Genomic DNA, 22,329 nt, shown 5'->3' with positions numbered 1-22,329 from the left:
TAATGCAACTGTATGCAGGACAGTCAGAAATGTGTGACTGGCCCTGAAACGACTTTTACCATCTTTGTCGTTATCCCTGGACATAAATCTGTCAGAGCCATCAAGGCTCTCTGTGTGTGTGTGTATATATACATATATGTATATATATATATATATATATATATATATATATATATATATATATATATATATATATATATATATATATATATATATATATATATATAAATAAATGTGGCTGAGAAGTCTGTCAGTTTAAATAGGCTTAATTATTTAACAGAACATGATATGGATGCAGACATTTAGGCTGTGTGTGGGATAAAACCACTGCACAGTCAAACAGCCACTTAATATTTAGGCTACTTTACAATGTAAAACATGATCAAAATGAGGTAGCTCCATGAGATTATGCCGACTTCTTACCTGTTTTAAAAATGTTTTTATATTTCATCTTATACTCCTGCCACATGCCCTTCTCCCCTGCAGGATTGCATCTAAATGAAATAACTTAATAGTCTACTATTCAAACAGTTTTCCTGTAATATTATTGTGATTTAAACGTACGCATTGACCCGGGCAGCAATGTTCTCCCACACCGTCTCCCTCTCTTTTGCAGCTTCAGGTGTTGCACTTCTTTCTAAAAACGTGTTCTAACTAGCTATATAAGGGCATTAAGATTTCCAATTCAAACGGTGTAGTCCTCCGCTTCCCCGTTGCCATGGTGACTCGTCGAATCGGCCCTCCACTGATACTGGCTTTTCAGAGTTGTGGTGCATGCGCTTAACTCCGGGTGAAACTACTCCGAGTTGATTAAAGCAACTCAAATCAGCCGTTGTGAAACCGAAAACTCAGAGTTTTCTATCTCAGAGTAGATCAGCTCAGAGTTTGTTGAACCTGCTTTGTGAAACGGACCTCTGTACTACAAACTAACTGCAACAACTATGACTGGTCTAGTTCATAGTGAAGGTGTTGTGTTCCCACAACATATTGATTTGTGCAAAGATAATGCTTCAGTGAAACAAAATGCAATAGGCTGTAATTGTATGCAAATACAATCCAGTATTCTGCCAATGTAGCCATGTGCTGTTTTGCCATTTTCATAACGCTATCATTACATGTATAGACGCGGTCAGTTCCAGTGTTCTCTCTTTTCTGGATTGCAGTATTTTAGGTAAGTAATTGTTATTCCAAGTTTAAAATCTGTTCCACATTGTTTGGAGTACACAAAGAAACTCAACACAGTGACTTGCTTTGGAGAAAACAGTCAACAAAGGAGGTACAAAGAACATTAAAAAGTGCTTTCAATGCAAGATTTGTCAGTTACTGTAAATTATGTTTATCTATACAAGCCTGGGGGAGGGAAAAAAATGCTTTGCAGTACAAAAAATCACAATATTTCAAGAAAAGCAACTTCACTGACACTTCAAGCTTAAAAGCTAAGACAGGTCCAGCTCAGAGTAACAACCAAGAGCTTAATTCTAGCTAATCAAAACATTGGGTGGCAGTCTTTTGATCTAATGTCATCAACAATCTTAATTTGGCACATCTGTTTGTCAGAGAAATTATACAGGTCGCCAATCAATCAACGAAAGAATGGTTGTGACACAGAACACTGCTCACTGGATATACGAAGTATCTTGAGGGTGTAACGTATTTTGTGAACAGAAGACAGCATGGTGACCAAAGATGAGCACTGAGCGAAGCACCATCCTGAAAGAAGTACCAAAGCGGTGGAAGTACTTCCATAATAAAATCAGAGTGAAAAACAGTCTTGGTTAGTTCTGGAACACTTGCACAGAGGAAGGCAAGCACTGTCATGAAAAAAGAGTGAAAAAAAGTAACAGGGCTGCCTTCCTTCGTTATCCAAATATTTAGCAAAAAACTGACACTTTCAGTGTGCAAGGTTGCCAACCTGGAGGTTGTTGTAGTAGTTTTGCATAGTGAAGGGGATTTTGAAAACAGTATACCCAGATCCTACACCTGGTGAGTCAAACTAAGTGAAAACAGGATGCAGATATTTGAGAGTTTGGCATTAAGTCTTGGGTTGGAATACTTGGAAGTGGAATACTTTGTATTCGGGCAGCCATATGTACAACTAATCATGTGATACATGAGTTCAACTAAATTTGTGTTGAGAATTGTGATTCGCATAATGGACTATAATTCTGCCCCAGAATGTCATCATTATGCTCTTTTGGCCATCCCCATAAAACTGCTGGAAATCAGGTTTATGAATAGCTGTTTAAGGTTGCAAATAAACTTTTCTCCCAAGCATTTGTCACGTTGTCCAACGTATTGCGTATTGCTGCTGACTCAGCTGGTCTTCAGTAGTAAGGTCATTCCAGCTTCATCTGGATTTTTCCAGCACCGTTGTTACTCCACTTTATCAGCAGTCCAAAGTACACTGTTTACACTAGCTTACTCAGTCCACAGGTCACTCTGTAGCCTCGATGTGCAGAGGTGAGCGAAGAAGGAGGGTCATCATTTCACAGTGTAATATTCTGGCATAGTAAAAATGTAACTTTAACTTTTCAAAGTGCCCCAAGCCAGCTGAAAGTGTGTAAAGCTACATACTGTTTTCTAGACTGAATAAAGCCCCGTCTATTTTATGGCCACTACAAGAACACACCAGAAATTACAACAGTGGTAAAAAATGACATGTTAATCTGACCCTCATTCTTGAACAGTTTCAATTCTTCATGCTGCAACCTGGTTTCAGTGAGACACAGCAAGTCAACATGATGATCTTTTATTGAATAATGAACTAACATAGATTTAGACATCTAATATTTATTGAAACACATTTATTTTTCCTGTTTTATGATGACATTTTAATAACAATCTTTATTAAATTCTGCCATACTCCTCAAGAATAGACAGCCGTATCATCCAAAATGGGATGGATGCTATCTGTTTTAATCAATCCAGGTTCCCCTAGTAGAGTTTATCAATGATATATGTAACCCAAATTGTTTTCTGGACAACACCTCAACAGCCAGAGATGAATGATGACATACGGCGGTACATATCACCACTGATCAGATTGGGCAGGGGTCCAGAGAAAACAAGTCTGGCATAGTTTTTGCAAAATTACACACTGATTTAACATTCATTTTGGTGACCTCCCATTGCCTTGTTTTTGTTGTGAGTTTTTGTTAATAAACCCCTGTGATTTCTCACAAGTTGTCAGCTCTCACATAATGCCTAAAACAAAAGAATTATGTGATGCCACAAGGCCGCCATCTTGGCACTGCTGGAAATTGCATGAGTGAGAGACAGCTAGCGAAAAACCTGAAGATCTCCAAGGCAGCCATTCATTACACAAAGAAAAAACAAGCCCAACATGGTACTACCAAATTGCTAGCTGGTCGCGGCAGGAAACGTCTTTCTACCCCACGAGATGACCATGCACTCATCTATTCCTGCGTCATGAATCATCATCAGACCCCTCAGGGAAATTAAAAATAAGTGGACACTGTCCTGTGACTTGTTTGGCAAGGACAGTTGGAAACTGACTTCTTGAAGCTGGTCTGAAGTCACACGGCACGGAAGAAGCACTTCATCAATGAAAGACAGAAGAAAGCCCAGTTACTCTTTGCTGGGATCAGAAGGATTGGACTGTTGATGATTGTCCTAAGGTTCTCTTCAGTGATAATTCCAATTTTCAGTTGATGCCCACTCCAGCTAACTTACTGGTTAGGAGGAAGCCTGGAGAAGCCTACAAACCAGACTGTCTTGCTCCTGCAGTAAAACATGGGGGTGGATCAGTGACCATCTGGGGTTGTTTCAGTATGAGTGGAACAGGGCAAATGCAATATTGTGAAGGGCGAATCAACCAGATCATGTACAGGGCTACTCTTGAAAACAGTCTTCTTCCATCAGCAGGAAAACTCTTTCCTGCCTCTGATGACTGGATTTTCCAACAAGACAATGCCCCTTGCCACAAGGCAAGGTTAATTAAAGTCTGGATGGAGAACCAGAACATTGGAACCATGCCTTTGCCTGCTCAATCGCTAGATCTAACTTTTTTTTTTTTTTTTTTTTTAAAGGGTGTAGTCATTTAAAGAAGACATTGTGAGGATGCTGTCTACTTGACTCCACTGACAGGTGGTTTGTGGTTTTGTTGTCAACATGGCATACATAGGCAATTATGCATATACATCTTCCACAAGCAGCCAAATCCCATTTGCTATTCCATTATAGATACTTAGATCATGCACCAGAATGGTTGTACTGGCCTCAGTGTGACCCCAGCCTGGCACATTTACCAATAACCTTTCAAGTTCCAATTTAACTTTAGCATTGAACTGTCCATTGCAGAAGTGCATTTATCCAGATGGCCCCTCCCATGGATTTGTGACTGGCTCATAGACTTTACACTCTGCTATCACTGTCCTCGGTTCTAGGGCAGTTTCACAATTATGAAACTATATAAAAAAAAGAACAAACCTTGTGTTATGATCACTGCTCCAGCCCCTGCCCTTCTTCCCCCTTATCCCTCTTTTTCCTTCTTTCTCCCTTGGTTCCTCATCTGTTTATCTGTTTTGACCTGTCTGTTTGTTTGGCTCCCTCTGTCTGTCATCTCTCCCTCCTGTCTCTCTGTCCCTGTTCACTCGCCCTCCTGCGCTCCCTGTTTCACCTGCCTGCATTCTGCTACCTGCTGATTACTGCAATGACTGTCAGCTGCAGTAATCAGCTCACTCAGGACACCTGTTCACAATCACCTCATGCAATATAAAGTTCATTCAGTCACTACTCGTCCGAGCATAGACTCGGTTCCCCTCTTGGATTCTGTTCTCCCCATCAAACCCTGCTTACCTCCCGACTGCTTCAGCTCCATGGACTCTGCTCCCGGTTCCTGTTTTTGTTCCCTGTCTGCCTACCTTGGCCCTGTAGCTAAGCTTCCCTGGTTTTGTAAGTACCTGTTGGCAGTCCTTTAGGATGAAATTCAGAACTGCCTGGTCCAATGCATGCTTCTTGGAAGTCTGTATCGTTGCCTGCTTCAGTTTATCCCTGTTTGGGTTTTTGTAGATTAGCTGTGGGTTTTTGTAGGTTTTGTAGTGTGACTTATTTTAGTATAGATTTGGTTTAGTTTTCCCCCGTTTGGTTTTCCTTTCTCTGTATTGGTTTAGTTCCTGTTTTGTTTAAATAAAAACATATCTGTGCCTGCACCTGGGTTCTCTGAATGTGAGGATGCTTATGTACTTGTCTTTGAGGCAGGGAGGTTTTTTTTTTCATTTTATAAATTTTTATTCAAACACAGACGTTTTTCCAACGTCTTGAAATTCAGGCGATTACCTTTTTTTTTTTTTTTTTTTTTTAATGCAACTTCTCCAGCTTCAGAGAACACCCGCTCACAGGGCACAGCAGAGGAGCAGAGAGCATAAAACAAACAATAAAATACATTAAATATAAAAAATAAATACAATAAAATACATATACAAGACGAGAGGAAGAAAGAAATTGTCAACCAAATGCTTTCCTGAACAATTCAATAACAAAGGGGGGGTGCAGCTTTTAGGGGGGGCTCCAAGCCAAACAGGTTGGGAACCACTGGCCTAAAGTGTTAGTGGAGGTGTATTGCTGCCTGTGTGCGCAGATTTGAAGCATTATACTCAAGTGCAAGACAGCATTTTCATCATGGGGATGACCTTTGACCCTGAAACTCTCCTCTTCAGACAACTCCACTGTAGCCTGATGGAAAGGAGCAAGCACAAGAAGTGCTTCTCCTATGATGGTAAACTCATCAGCTGTAAGTGGAGTTATGTCTGTTCTTTAGAGACAAAAGATACCCACACTGGTTCCTTCTCATCATGTAGCCTCGCCAGCATTTGCTATGTGCCATTCCAGCATGTTGGTACCTCGTTGGTGAGTTTCAGGGTTGGCCGTCCCATCTGTTGCTGCATTTGAGCAAGCTTCTCTTTGGCTATGGTGCTTGATCTGAAGTGTGTTACAGTTTGGCTAGATTTGTGTCTGATTGTAAGTGTAGGGATTTGATCACATGATTTTTTTTTACTTTTAAATTGAGAGTGTGTGCAATGCGAACTGAATGCCGAATTTGGAGACTTCTTGCAGATGAAACCATGTTTGGTGCTGCATCGGTCACAAGACAATTTACTTTATTAGTTATGGCCCAGTCATCCATCATGCCCCTTTTGACTCAGGCCAAATTGTCAGCAATGTGACTTTGTGGAAAGTGTTGCACTCCCAACACAGATGTACACAACTGCATATTCTCATTAATGTAGTGACAGGTAAGAGCCAAGTAAGCCTACGTGTTCAGAGACGTCCACGTCAGCTGTTATACTCACTGCCACAGTTTGCTGTACTTCCATTTTCACTCGTTCTCGTTCCTTCTCATATGTTTTTGGCCATTCCTTTGGTAGTCTGAAAATTAAATCAAGTTAAACCAAAAGCAAATCAATATATTTAAATTAAATATTAAACAAACTGGATATATCAGCTACTTCTCTCGACATTCCTATACAAACCTTTCTGGTTGGCAAAACATATGATGGCTCAAGGACCTGAAGCAGTTCCCTGAACCCCTAACTCTCAACAATGCTGAGAGGTTGGCAGTCCTTTAGGATGAAATTCAGAACTGCCTGGTCCAATGCATGCTTCTTGGAAGCTTGATGGTCAAAAATGAAGTGAAATAATCCAAATTATAAAAATGAAAAATAATATGAATTAATTGTCAATAAAGCGACCACAAGGAAGTTGTAAAAAGTCTGTATACCTGTGTTTATTCCGGGTGCATTTGTGACCTCATTTTCATGCCTCGCTCTGAAATGTCTCAGCATTGTCGAGGTGCTTTTATTGATGTACAACAGTTCTGTCGAACAAATACAACATTTAACCTGCAGAAAAAAATGAATAATTTAAAGTAAGAGTCACTTTGAAATGGATTTGAGTTCTGATAGATCAAGTGGAAACTGAGAGGAACAGGATCAAAAATGACATGTTTTCCTTGCAAGACCAGAAAAGGCACAAATTCAGTGGAACTATATGCTGCACAAGGGTAAATGTTTGCAGCTGTGGACATGCAAATTACAGGGACGGGCAGTAATGGTCACAAATTCAGCAGTTTTGTACAACTGTCCATCAGTTAGCTTGTTAAATTTATTTATTTTTTAATTTTTTTTACTGTTTTTCCATGCAAACTTTTGTTCAAAGTCTGGTATGATGCAGAATTCATATACCGATCAGGCACAACAATATGACCACTGACAGATGAAGTAAATAACACTGATTATCTCTTTGTTGTGGCACCTGTTAGCCGGTTGGATATATTAGGCAGTGAGTGAATGTTTTGTTGATGTATTAGTTGCAGCACAAATAGACAAGCGTAAGGATTTTAGCGAGTTTGACAAGGACCAAATTGTGATGGCTGGACGACTGGATCAGAGCATCTCAAAAACTGCAGCTCTTGTGGGATGTTCCTGATCCACAGTGGTCAATATCTATCAAAAGTGGTCCAAAGAATGAACAGAGGCTCATTGATGCATGTAAGGAGTGAAGGCTGGCCCGTGTGGTCCGATCCAACAGATGAGCTACTGTTGCTCAAATTACTGAAAAAATTAATACTGGCTCTGATAGAAAGGTATCAGAATACACAGTGCATCACAGTTTGTTGCATATGGGGCTGCATAGCCACAGATGAGTCAGAGTGCACATGCTGACCCCTGTGCACCACCGAAAGCACCAACAATGAGCACGTGAGCATCAGAACTGGACCACAGAGCCATGGAAGAAGGTGGCGGTCTGATGAATCACGTGGATGGCGTGTGCATTGCTTACCTGAGGAACACATGGCACCAGGGTACACTATGGGAAGAAGGCAAGCCGGTGGAGGCAGTGTGATGCTTTGGGCAATGTTCTGCTGGGAAACCTTGGGTTCTGCCATCCATGTGGATGTTACTTTGACTTACACTACCTATCTAAGCATTGTTGCAGACCATGGACACTTTTCATGGAAACTGTGTTCCCTGATGTGGCCTCTTTCAGCAGAATAATGTGCTGTGCCACACAGCAAAAAATGGTTCAGGAATGGTTGAAGGAGCACAAAAAGTTTGAGGTGTTCACTTGGCCTCCAAATTCCCCAGATCTCAATCCAATCAAGCATCTGTGGGATGTGCTGGACAAACAAGTCTGATCCATGGAGGCTCCACCTTGCAACTTACAGGACTTTTAAGGATCTGCTGCTAACATCTTGGTGCCAGATACCACAGCACACCTTCAGGGGTCTAGTGGAGTGCCTCGGCAGGTCAGGGATGTTTTGGCAGCAAAAGGGGGACCGACACTATATTAGGCAGGTGGTCATAATGTTATGATTGGTGTAGCTGAACCTGTGACTTCAAGCTCCCCAGTGCTGATGCTTCACACCAAAACATTGGCAAGTCATCACATTTGGATCACCAGGTTTCACAGCTGATATGAGGTTACTTTCCTGAAAACTTGTCCTAGACAAATTGGCAGTCATTTGAAATCTACATCAGTAGATAACTTTCCTTACAGTGATTTTTTTTTTTTTTTTTTTTGTGATAATGACACCACATGCTTCAATAGCAAAGACAGCAACAGACCATAAATATAAGAAATTTCCACCTGTCACTCCCTGAGGAGGTTCTAAACTTTGGCACCTAATGTAGAACCTCTCATCCCAATTTTTTGATCTGGTGGGATACTTTCTTTGTGACTTATAGGTTTGATCAATGAAAGGGGATGCTGTTTTACGTCCAAATAACAAATAAACTTATTTTTGGACCATTTACATATCGACATACTGGTCAGCTGACAGCTTTTTTGATATTATTGGCTTTGTGCATACAGTTAAACAGCTTTGCTTTTCTCTCTCAGTCTTTTTTATTTAATTTGAACAAAGAGGGATTCTTGGAGTTTTCTGATGGATGGTAAGAGATCCAAGCATTCATTCATTGATTTTTTTTTTCTCCTCTCATTCCATAGACAGCCGTAACTTCAGCATGAACACTTCATCTGCAATCGATCAGTGCTGAAATCGCTCATCACCGTCAACCTCTGCAACACAAGAACACAAGAATACAGAACTGAGGAAAAGTCTCCTAAAATCACAACTTGACCTAAACTATTACACATGCTGTTCACTGACCCTGCACTTTGTACTTGTAATCAAAACATCTTTTCTTCATCTGTTCTATAACAAGTAATTCTTGATGTGATGCCATTCATTTGCAGTATACTGCTTGTACAATAACGATTCTGTTGTCCAAGCTTTTTATGAATGAATAAAAAACATTACCTTTAAACACATGATCTGGTTCAGTGAATGTGAACCACAGCTCTGACTATTTCCATAGTGAAAATAATAAATGCCTCGATAAGACAGACCCTGACTTGTTATGGTGCCAATATTATGCAAGGTCTGGGAAGAGAAAAATGCTGCAAACCAGTTTATAACAAGCTTGAAAAAAATGAAACCCTTTTAAAAAAAATGATCTGCTGACTCAAAGAATGAAGCTGAACATATACAATATTTTTCATTTAGAATTTCTCTGTTACTTGTTTACATTAGTGAGCATTAGTGATTAATTTCAGGCCTATTTCTTTTCAAAGGTTGGTATCAAGACAATCGCCAACATTTACTCAGCCCTATGTGGATTGCTGTTTTCTCTTCAGTAAATAGCAAACTCTCGCTTTTCAGCTCACAGAACATTCTAGTTAGCTTTCCCCTCTTTTCTCATTCCTCTGCTTTGCACTGTTCATCCATTTCTATTTTAATGTGAGACTAAGGAGGCCCCATACATTGGATTCTTCTCTTGAACCTGCAGTTAGAGAGCAACATTATTTGGAGTAGTGTTTGTGTCCCCCCGTTGGATGTAAATCCAAAACATGCTCTCTTTTAGCTATGCTTTTGGTCTCGCTATCTCCTTTAATCAAATGTAAGCTGCTGAGCAGGTAGCGAGAGGGGCCTTTTAAACCTGTTTCTCTCAAAACTGTCACATGGCTGCGGGTGCAGACAATGCTTTCCCCTCCCCCTGTGTGTTTTGGTTTTATTCTCTAATTAGGTGTGCATGTGCACAGAGGCTGGCAGCAGGTGACGGCAATCCCAATCAGCGAGAGCAGCAGTCGAGCAGTTGGGAGTGTTCCAATCAGCCACTCCAACTCCTCCATAAAACCTGACACCACTCACCACTTGTTGCTGGACCGTGAACGGTCTCTTGTCAGTGCAGTGCACCGTTCAGTTTTGGCTCCTGGTCTCTTGTGCTTTTTGTAATCCTGTTTTTGCTTCATTTCAGAATGACTCCTTCCCGCTCATGTTACCCTGGATTCCTGGCTTCTGTCTTCCTGAATTCCCCCTCCAGAAACCCTGTGTGGTCTATCCCTGGATATCCCTGGTTACCTCACGTCAGTTTCGGCTCCCTCACTCCTACACCTCCGATGTCTATCACCTGCCTCGCTGCCTCTGTTGCCATACCCCAAACTGTGGCTGACATGCCAACCTCACCAAGCCTGGCACCATTCAGCTGCTGGACACCTTCCAGGCCACCGCTGGTCCAGCCACCCACAACCGCCACAACACCGCCGGCTGTCCTCCACCTCCCAGTGCACCGGTCTCCCCTGGAGACATCCTCACCAGCTAAGTTTTCCAATCTGACCAATACCAGACTTTGATTTATAATTCCTTCGTGTTTATTATCTTTAATGTAAACATTTTTGGATTATGTTTTTGACCCATGATCTTAATCTGTTGAAATAGTTGCACCATAATCCATCTCGTGTTAGTTCTTGTTTGATTAGAGTATTCCTACCTTGGTTTTACCACACGTGGGTCTGCTAGTTGTAAAAATTTTGCTCATTCTGTTATCAAGGTATTTCCGATTTATTCCTGCCTTGGTGTTACCATACGTGGGTTTACTAACCTCACTTTTTCTGTCTTGTATTTAGTTCGCCTCCCCGCCAGGAGGAATCTATCTGTCCTGGATGTAAAGGATACTTCCACGTTATCGTATAGTTCCGGTTTCCTGTTGTAGTCTTGTAGTCTTCTGTTCCTGTTTTGCAATAAAGCCTTTTGAGTTGCTCCCTGGTCTGAAATCTTATTTTCTGCACTTGAGCCTCCGCACACTGTAAAGCCAAGAAGATAAATCTAAATCTCTTAAGGTTCATTCCAGAGACCCCTTTCACACTGCCCTGCTGTTTTATAGTTATTCAAAAAAAAAAATCATTTTAGTAGCTTTAAATATTTGTTTATGTACCTTTATGACAAATCTAATACTGATCCTCTAAATATACACTACTTTGTCAAAAGTTTTAGAATGCGCCAAATTTTTATTATTTTTTTTAAATTTGAAGTTCAAGTAGCTTGAAATGGTACAAAGGTAAGTGGTGAACTGCCAGAGGTTCAAAAAAAGTTAAGGTTATCCAAGCTGAAAAATAATGTACTTTTCAGGGAACAAGAAATGGGTTACCAACTTAAAGCTGTTCTGCAGCAACAGAGGTTGCTCAAACCTTGAAAGTTGGTGGTCGAGTTGCAGCAAGAAAGCCATTGCTAAGACATAAAAAGAGGCTTGCCTGGGCCATGAAACACCACCAATGGCCTGCTGAAGAGTGGAAGTAGGGACTATGGACTGATGAATCAAAATTTGAAATCTTTGGTTCATCACGCAAGATTTTTATATGCCATCCAGTAGGAGAAAGGATGGTTCCTCAGTGCATGGCATTAACTGTCAAACATGGAGGAGGAAGTGTGATGGTCTGGGGCTGTTCTGCTGGATCCAGGGTCGGTGACTTGTACAGAAGGAGAGGTGCCATGAACCAAAACGGCTACCACAGCATTCTGCTGTGCCATGCAGTACCCTCTGGTATGTTCCTAGTTGGTCAGGGGTTCATCCTACAACAAGATAATGACCCATTTCCTAAGTATGATTTATGTCAGAATTACCTTTGGAAAAAAGAATAAGATGGTAAGCTTGAAAACACGGAGTTGCCAGCACAGACTTAAACCCCAGATTGGGATGAACTGGACAGAATAGTGAAAGCAAAGCAACCTACAGGTGCCAAACATTTATGGGAACTTCTGCAACAGAGTTAGGAAGAACTTCCTGAAGGATATTTGATTTCCCTTTTTCATTTAATATTCTTATTTACCAGCACCTCTTACAAATAGAAATATATAAAACTCACACATGCACGCACGCGCACGTGCGCACACGCACACACACACACACACACACACACACACACCACAACATGTCCGTGTAGTTTCTCATTCATCCAGGTCATGGTTATCCAAAGTTGTTTAAATCAATCCAACTGGACTTTAAGAAGGTTCCTTGAAGACGTTTCACCTCTCATCCAAGAGGCTTCTTCAGTTCTGGTGGTGGTTGATGTTGCCTCGGCTTATAACCCCTGTGAGGTGTGGTCAGTGTTATTCACATTCCGACGACCATTGCCAAGGCCCACCTGGCTCCTCAACGATGGTCGTTGGGAGCCAGGGAGTGACACAAAGGGGGTCGTTGAAATGCGACTTTCACCGAGCCCTCGTATGCTAATGGTGGTCGTTAGCATGAGCCACCTCACCTGAGTCATTCTGCCGAGTAGTTCTTTTGGGGAATTTTGAAAGGACCTGATTGTAAAATGGCGAAAGATGATGTCGCAGACCACCCCCCCGTTCAGAGATGGCTTCTCCACTTTGACATGGATGGCTTCTTTCACGCCTCTCTCAAACCATCTGTCCTCCCTGTCCAAAATCTGAACATTGGTGTCCTGAAATGAGTGTCCCTCTTCCTTGAGGTGAAGGAAGACCGCCGAATCCTGTCCTGAGGAACTGTCCTGAGGAACTGGCTCTTCTGTGTTGAGCCATATGGCTCAACACAGAAGAGCCAGTTCCTCAGGACAGGATTTGGCGGTCGTCCTTCACCTCAAGGAAGAGGGACACTCATTTCAGGACACCAATGTTCAGATTTTGGACAGGGAGGACAGACTCTCCCTGGCTCCCAACGACCATCGTTGAGGGTTTTCCAGCACATCCCACAGACACTTGACAGTATTGAGATTTGTTGAATTTTGAGGCCAAACCAACAACTTTAACTCTTTATGATGATCCTAAAATCACCTCATCCACATGAATGCAGGATCCAAAGTTTCCAAGCAGAACATTTCCAAGAGTGTCACACTGCCCCTGCCCACTTATCTACTTTACACAGTAAAAGAAAAGAAAATTCATAGGACCAGATCTCCTTCTTCCATTGCTCCGTGGTCCAGTTTTGATGCTTGCATTCCAGTTGTAGCGACTCTTGGCAGTAGACACAGGTCAGCATTAGTACTCTGACTGGTCTGCAGGCCCATATGCAGCAAGCTGTCACCTAGTGTGTTTTCAGACACCTTTCTTTTGTAGCTAGAATGAAATTTGTGGTATAGTAAGTCTTCAGTGGGATCGGAGAACATGGGCCAGCCTTCGCTCTCCACACTCAATAATGAGCTGTGTCACTGGGAGTTCTTGGACCACTTTTGGTCAGTGTTAAACACTGCATAGCAGAAACAACCTACAAGACTTGCCATTTCGGAGATCCTCTGAACCAATTGTCTAACCATCACAATTTGTCTTTGAGCAGTTTGTGCAACAGTAGTACTTCGGTGGGATCACCACCACACAGGCCCTCCAATAAGAGTTTGATTCTTGTCAGATTGGCTCAGATTTTTGCACTGTCCATTTTTCCTGATTCAAACACACCAGTTCGAGACTTGACTATTTACTTGCTGCTTAATATATTCTACTGACAGGTGCCATTGCAGCAAGACAACTGACTTCTCGTGCAAGTGGCTTTAATGTTGCAGCTAATTGGTGTTAGTGAGTGTGTGGGTACTCCTATCCTGAAATTGAATATATCACATTAACAAACATGCACAATGCAGTGATTTTGAAGTGCCTGACTGGACATTATTGCTGCCTTTGATGAATGAGGCTGTAACCACACCTGAAGCAGGTTAGGTTGTATGAATTGTGGGTAAACAGTGGGCTGGGTGGAAGACAGCCTCTCTTGCTTCCACAGGGGTCTGAGGACAGCAGGCGGAACAGATGGATGGCGAAGCCAGGCAGACTTGCACAGGGTCAGCTGGTCAAACACCCCACTGTTCCAACGTGTCACACTCATGAAGTGTGAACCTCCCTGCAGCCTCCATCCTGCTACATCACACCATACAATATTAACCTCACATGCCATATTAATCGCCCTGATTTGTAAAACATCTCTTTGGTTCAAAATTGTTCAGTTCTGCGAAAAAAGTACGTTTTCTGAAGAATTTCTGTGTATAACACTGAGACTCACAGGATGTCAGTAGAGTACTTTTCATCTCAGACCAAAACAAATGAGTATGTCGGCCACACCCCCCTTTTATTTACATTTAGATAATTTACACAAGAGCAAACATAAAGCAAAAAATAAATATCCAGACACTACCATTAGCCAATGATAGCATTGTAAAACACAAAGATGACAAATGACAATCACTTCACCTGCCTCCTCCTCTCTCTGCTTGTGCCTGTTCAATTCCAAGAGTGTCTCTTTCCACGGTCCATTTGACTGCAATAGACCCATGTGTAAACAAAAACACAAAGACCGGAGTGTAACAGACACAAGCAGAGAAGGAGAAGCAGAGGAGAGCCTCCAAACAGCAGGAGAGACTCTCAAACTATGCTGAAATAAAATGAGCATACACAAATTAGGTAAGTAATTTAAAAGATGGTATTTCAGTTTGGGAAACAGTGTAGGAGCCAGGATGATTGTTTTCCTTTTATTAATTCGTGTTTTTCTTGAGTTAACCCCATCTCATGGCTGAAGGATGGGGAAGGATGGGGATTGTGGCTGGTGAGGGAGACTGCCAGGAAGGTGTGACCTACCAGAAAGAGACAGTCTTTGACCGCAACTCACATCCAAAGCCTGCAGCCCATTCATCCTAAGTTTATCTTTAGCATCCTAACCATTTTTGTTTCTAAGTTTCTAAGAAATTTATATTACAATAGTGCCTTACTTTTAAAAAAATTTTTCTGTGGACATTATTTTCTTTTGGATATGGGTTGAGTCAGACACTTTGGTACAACCACCACAGTGGCTATATAGGCTCAGGAATAGCCACTACAAACAGACAGAAGTCAGACAGGGCCAGGTCAGGGGAGCACGTTGCATGAGGCAACAGTTCAAAGCCACATTTGGCTGCTTCTGCCACCTGATGCTGTGTAAAGAGGCAGCAACAGCAGCCAGCTCGAAGCTTGCCCCTCCTTTCTTCTTTGATTGCATTAAACATTGAAATATTTATGAACAGTAATATAAGCCTTTATAGTATACAGTTATGCCCCAGAATGGAAATTACACCCCCTGTTTCTGTATGAGGCTGAGAAGTTTTTGAAGTGCCCTTGTAATGCAGCTTAGGAGGGACTCACACACATAAACAGGGTACAGCTCCATTCTAGGATGTGATTGCACTACTTTTTCTGTTTTCACATTGCAGAATGTTTCTTTTCCCTGCTATTTAATATAGTTATGTTGTAAAAAATTGCATTTTGTAATTTTAGGTAAAGCAATATGTGTAGCATAATACAAAATAGATTTGCAGTATGTCTACAGATTTATAGCAGTCTTTTGCATTGTGTGTATATGAGACTGTCAGGGTTTGACTTACTCCAGTCCACAGTGAATGATCCAGTACTGACTGGTGGGGCGAGTCCGGCTTTAACTGCCGCTGATCACTGGTCAGGCTCAGCTGCGCTCTCACCGCAGCTGAGTCCAATCGGCCAGGACAGTCAGCTGATCGATGGTGTAGCACAGAGGAGGGAGGGGCCATGACAAAATTAACCTCTTGTTCACATACTTTTGAATCGTTCTTTCCTGAGTGACTTGAAAGTCTTATTGTACCTCTAGAAAACAATAGGAGAACAATTTTCATTGCAGATGCATTATGTTAATCCTGTATAAAGGTTATGTTACCTTCTCAGAAACACCAAGCTTCAGCTCATTCACCCAAGTAAGACTCTAATTCCAAACCCATACATTTGTCACATCAGGCCAACATCAGTGAACTACTAAAATGCACACATGTATTTTGCAATTTGTAAATTATTTTGGTTAGTACAACACAATTTTCATGGTTTTTAATCTCCAAGAAGCCTTGTAGTGACTCCCCAAAGCTCCACAGAGAGATAAAATGAGACGTCAGCGTGCTGTTTTGTCACGGGGGGCGAGGAGTCAGAGAACCCAAGCGCAGACACAGAAACTAGCAGACAAGAAAATAGAGGAAGGAGTTTTATTAAACTAGATAACTAAACCAATACATAAAATGGAGAACCAAACTAGGGGGACCGAACTAAACCAAACTACTCAAAACTCTACAAACCAACACTAAGAACGCAAAAACGGACAACTACAAAACTAAAGTGAATAAACAACACTAAGCTAAAGAGGGGTACTCACAAGATGGGGGGAACTGACACCGGAGGGGGAAGACAGGCTGAGGGAAACCAGGGGCGGACAGAGGCGAGGCAGGAAAAACAGGCTGGAGACTGAAGCAGGCCTGGTGAGAATCCGGTAAGAGAACTGAGTCCATATGGGGAAAATCCAGGAGGGGGTAAAACGGAGTCCAAAGGTGGAGAAGCAAAGTCCATGTGGAAACTGAATCTCGGAGGGCAACAGAATCTAAGAAGGGAATGTGAATCTATGATCCGGCAGGGAGTGAAAGAACGGGCAGAGCTTAAATAGGTGCAGGAGAGGTGGAGAACTGGTGAATAGTGTAAACTGATTGCTGCAGCTGAAACTCATTGCAGCAATCAGCAAACAGAGTGCAGGCAGGAGAAGCAAGTGAAGCAGGAGGGCGAGAGACAGGGAGAGAGAGAGACACATGAGGGAGAGGTGATAGACAGAGCCAAAGAGACAGGACAAAACAGAAACGGATCAGGACCCAAGGGAGAAAGGAGGAAAAATGGGGAAAAGGAGGAAGAAAGGCAGAGGCTAGAGCAGGATCATGACATGTTTATGACCTGGGAGTCTTACTGGGACACTGAAATCACCATCTGCTGGTACTGAAAGTTTATTTCCTCTGTGTACTTGGCTGAGGCTTGCCACTGAGGTCCCAGCAGTCTATGTCCCTCGGCTGTGTCTAATATGATGAACAGTGTGCCTCCTTGTTTTCTAAAACACCCTTCTACTCTGCTGCGGGGGAGAAAATGCTGTGTCAGGACATTTCCACTAAACGCTGCCTCTGTCTCTGACATCAGGGAACCTGGAAGCATTCATAAAAAAATAGGTTTCCTGTGCCTCAATAGCTTCACGTTCGACCAACTTTGATAATTTATATAATGAGGGCACTTGTTTAGATGTCTGTTTCAGGCTGTTCTTTTTATTTTGCACTATACTCTGCAAAATATTTTTAGAGGCCACATATGTCCCAGCTGAAAATAGCTGAAAACATGTTATGGTAATATTGTATTTCAGAACATGTACAAAAATGAATTGTTTTGCACAAAAAAGGGGGCATGAACATGTCTCTTTCTTGAGTTCTGAGGTCAGAGGCTGAACTGTCACATGAACACAGACACTGCAAACACAACACAAGGTCAGTCCTTAGGCTGACAGCCAGTTCCTGCTGTGAGGAGGGCAAACATGAATGGAGTAAGTGCCCTTTGATTCTTGCAAGCACTGTCAGACTGGATAGAAAACATCTGTGACCTGCCATTTTTAGGGTCTCTCTACAGGTGTTCTTTAGGGTTTAAGCCTCGAACTTTGTTGGTCAACATAACCAGGCATTGTCTTGGTTTTATGTGAAAAGCACAATGCTGCCACCACCAATGCTTTATTCCAGGGATAGTATTAGCAAGTGACAAGCATGGCCCGGTGTTCACTAGACAAACTGTGTGGAGTTGTACTCAAAGAGGTTATTCAGTCATCAAATCAGAGAATCTTTTTCTGTTTCCTCAGTTTTTTAAATGCAGTTTGACAAACCGCTACTACTTCAAGAGTGGCTTCAATTTAGCTTGTCTGCCATAAAGGCCAGATTGATGAAGTGCTTCTGAGATGATTGGCTTTCCAGCAAGTTCTTCAGGGTCTGCAGAGGATGTGAGAAGCTCTGTTAAGTGCCTGTGTTTTTGGTCAAGGCAAACTGAATAACCTTGAATCAAATCAAATCAAATCCAATCCAATCCAATCCAATCCAATCCAATAGGTCCTTATTACTCCGCCAAGGAATGCGGCAGAGTTATGTGACGATCGGTGTACGTTTGTCTGTGAATCTGTCTGTCAGTGAGCAACATTACTCAAAAACGAACAGATGTGGATGAAATTGTCAGGGAAGGTCAGAAATGACACAAGGACCACCTCATTGGATTTTGGCAGTGATGCAGCTTATAGTCTAGATCTACGGATGTGTTAAGAATTTCCTATTGCGAGATATAGCGGCCGGCACGGCGTCACCGTAACCATGACATTAAGTGAACGCTGTGTGAGTTACCTGCATCAACTGACTCGACCCGCTACACATTTCGGTCACGCAATTCGGTATCTACATAACGTGTGCAGGCACAACACATGCCTGTGCTCGCCGCAAGGTAATTTTTTGTTTATTTAATTAGTTTGTGAGTTGATCTGTAGTCAATGACCAGATTCTATGTTGCCGTGATTTCTGAATACACAAATTGAGGAATGAACAGTCTTGGCCGAGTATTGTGCTCTCTGAGTGTTTTTCTTGTTGTCACTGTTACAAAAACAATGAAAATCAGTTCAGCGCTCTCCGTAATAGCAGCAGTAATGACACAATATTATTAATTTATTTAAATTGTTTGTTTCTTTATTTTTAACACAGTAAAGGGCAATTAAACAAACTCAAATACAAATTAAATATGTATTTTTAAAAAATAACACATTATCTAATGAATTGTATTCTATTATGTTAGATGTACAAATGCGAATATTAATTTTGAGATCCAAATACTCGGAATCTGATATATATATATATCAGATTCCGAGTATTTGGATCTCAAAATTAATATTCGCATACCACCGCAACAACTGAATATTCGGATATTCAGGTCCAGCCCTACCTTCTAGTATGCTCGAAAGGTGATTTATCATCCATTCTGATCACCAAAAATTCCACTTATACATTAATGTAGGCGACCTTTGCAGATGTGTAATTTAGTGTCTGAACCGAAAATAGCGCGTTAAAATAATAACGCGATTAATTGCACCCTCCTCAGTGCCCTCATTTCTGGCACACCGGTAACTCTGATGAACACTCCAGCCCAGTAAGTGGCGGTAATGAACCTAAAGTCTGTTTGTAGCCATGAAGAAGAAGCACAGGAAGCACTGAGTGAAGTCAGGCACTGGTGAACAGTGAAGGAAGATGCGATTGAGCTTGTTGGGCAGAAAGTTTTCTTTTAAAAATCTACCCGATGGCAGCTTGGATAAAAGCCTGGTTGTGTGCAAATTGTACAACAAAGAGTTTTCTGATCACTGCGTCACTTCAAGCCGACGGTATCACCTCAATGTAAAACATGTTGCTGTTAGCACCAGAGCTAACGTTAGCTACGAGTCATGCTAACGGCTAACGGTGTAGCCATCTCATAACAGACCACTTTTCTAGACAGGGCTTGAGTTTACAGAAGTCTTAAAATGTTGAATAAAATCGCTATAATTGCACTTAGATTTGCAGTAATCTGTGAATGTAGCAGACAGATAAAAAATGCAGATAAATAGAAATGAAAGATTTTTGTGGTTTAAGTTTGTATTCCGTCGAGGCTCTGCCTCCTTGGAGGAGGAACAACCTAAACAACAAAAATATCTCTTTTAATAACTTAATTATAAACTTTTTGTTTATGAAAAAAAATTGCATAAATAAAAATTGATATTCCTATAAAAAGAACCATCAAAATTACACCATTTCAGACCCAGAAAAGATGAAAACAGAATGCATCTCTGGATTTTCAACTTTCTGAAGCTCCTTGAACTACTTATGCTGATTTTATTTACCATACAGTGGAAAAAAACAGCTAAATCCAGGCTTTACGTGATCAGTCACTTTTTTCTATACGTTCCATTTTCCTTTTTTAAAATAAATTTTAAATTATAAACATGTATATGTCTATTCATTGATTGAACTGTCAACCACGATTTTATTTGAATTGAAAAACTTCACTTATTGTGTCAAATATTGCTATTTGACAAAACTGCAATTAATTGCGATTAAGTATTACAAAGCCTGTAATTAATTAGATTAATTTTTTTAATCGCATCCCACCACTAATACTTAGTGATGAGGAAATATCCTGGAGTATTACTGACAATTTTATTATTGATTTAGAGTTTTGAAATGTTTGACATATGGTAATATCACACTCACTGACATCCAGCTTTCTTTGCCATTTGGCTGCCTGAATAGATTATGTGGCAGAAAATCTAATCTGGAGACATAAGCTTCATGCATGCTTCATGCATGAGAAAAGGTCATGAAAAAAGACAGCACTCCCTAGGACTGAAGCACTACTCCTCTGCTATTTACCTGGCATTTACTTTTGGTAACATATTCTGAGTCATGTTTAAATATCAAGCACCTTCTGTAAATATTCATGACAATTGCCCATGCCAATGAGATGAGTATGCTCAGGAACACCTAATGAATAACTAAAGCCTCATGAATGATGAACATCCTTCCAGCACTGCTTCAGTTTCAGGTAGAGATTGTATAGCCAGCATTGTCTTCTTTGCTGCTGTGGTAGTGCCAGTGTTGGGGAGAATACTTTCAAACTGTATTTCGTTACAGAATACTGAATACTTACTTTTAAGTGTATTTTGTAACGTATTCCATTACATTGGTTAATCTTTGTACTGTATTCCGAATACTAGAATACTTCCTCATAAAAAATTCAAGTGTGAATGTGTATATTATTTGTAGCTACTCCAGGTTGGATTGCAAAAGGCCTGTTAGTGCTCAGCATGTATTGACTATCAAAAAATAAAACAATTGCACTTAAATTATTTTATTAAAATTTTTAAAGTGTCAACATACATTAATTCTGGTTTGCGTAATAAAGTGATGCCGTGCTTGAGAACATAGCACCACAACTTTTTTTTAACCTTGCATGTTTAAAATAAAAATCTGCCTTCGTATTTCACAGGGCAAAAAATGCTATGCCACAAAACATTGTATATAACATTGGCAAAAAGTGCAAGCAAAACTCAGGAAATATTGGGCTGAATCCAACATTTTCATGACAAGCAAGAAAACTTCAACAACTGGAGAACAAAAACCACAGGTTTTAAGCTATCAACCTACTATTTTGAATCAACACTCCAAAAACTGCAGTTGTAGCGCAGCAAAAGTGACTGATTTCACACTGGAACAAAATCTCTTCTTACCAATTTTTTAAATTCCATGCAGCATGCATAATATATTGGTCTAATTTAAAAAATGAACCAATTTATCATGTGTACAATTTACGAAATCGGTAAAAGGCTGATTTGACTTCCACAGGCAATCAACTACCCACACTTTTTTACCTCTGCTGTGTTGTAAAATGATGTAGTCACAACAATAAATAGAAAAAAGGGCCTTTATTTTCGTACACTAACATGCTGTTGGAAACAGACGCCCATGACTGCATATCACAATATTAAAGAACGTTAGCAAACATAACTCAAATTCGGCCAAAGTTAAAACTTACAGCAACTGCAAGAAAACGAAAAACCTACGTCACGCTATATTTAAGACACTGTCAAATCATCCACTATAAGTAAAGGTAAATGCAAGGACCACGGTTTAAAAAAATACTTACAAGAAGGTGTTTCTTCAGGTTGGAGGTAGAGTCTTTGGATGCTGATAGAAAGTTGGTTGCTGGTAGACAAAGATTGCACTGCACTGTGAAGTTTCGTCCAGTACTCCTCTCCTTTTTCAGAGTAAAAAGGTGCTTGAATTTCCAGGACGTGAATGCACTTCTTTCATTACTGGAAGGTGGATTCTGCGGTGTTTGTGGCTCTGAGCACACTGACTCCTGGTCTGAATCCATATTTGACCACGCACATGAACGCTGATGGCTGAAGCATGGGCTGAAACTATTAGCTAGCCAGCTAGTTAGCGGGAGCAGGCCTGGCCTGGAGCCAGAATAGGTGGGCACAAGAACGAGCGTGTTACTACGGGAACGCAACACGTCTTTTTTATTTAATTATTTAATTATTTTTTTAATTTATTAATTTTTAGTTTGGTAAACTTAAAATGAAAAATACACGAGTATTCCAATGGCAAAGTGAAAGTAACTGTATTCTAAATACCATGTTTAAAAACAGTAACTGTACCAGATTACAGAATACTTAG

General features: G+C 41.0%; 1 long non-coding RNA gene across 1 annotated transcript; it reads right to left on the bottom strand.

Annotated features, from left to right (window-relative positions):
• Positions 1-1,019: 1,019 nt before the first annotated feature.
• On the bottom strand, positions 1,020-16,969 carry LOC111563712 (uncharacterized). Its single transcript, XR_002745702.3, has 4 exons — positions 16,446-16,969; positions 6,740-9,039; positions 6,492-6,631; positions 1,020-6,387 (listed from the first exon to the last, which is right to left on the bottom strand). It is a non-coding gene; the product is annotated as an uncharacterized LOC111563712 (long non-coding RNA).
• Between the last annotated feature and the right edge of the window lie 5,360 nt (positions 16,970-22,329).

This window comes from Amphiprion ocellaris, chromosome 7 (genome assembly GCF_022539595.1).
Source record: "Amphiprion ocellaris isolate individual 3 ecotype Okinawa chromosome 7, ASM2253959v1, whole genome shotgun sequence".
Classification (NCBI taxonomy): Eukaryota; Metazoa; Chordata; class Actinopteri; family Pomacentridae; genus Amphiprion; species Amphiprion ocellaris.
The sequence above is the reverse complement of the archived record's forward strand: the minus strand, read 5'-3'. Positions and strand labels throughout refer to the sequence as shown.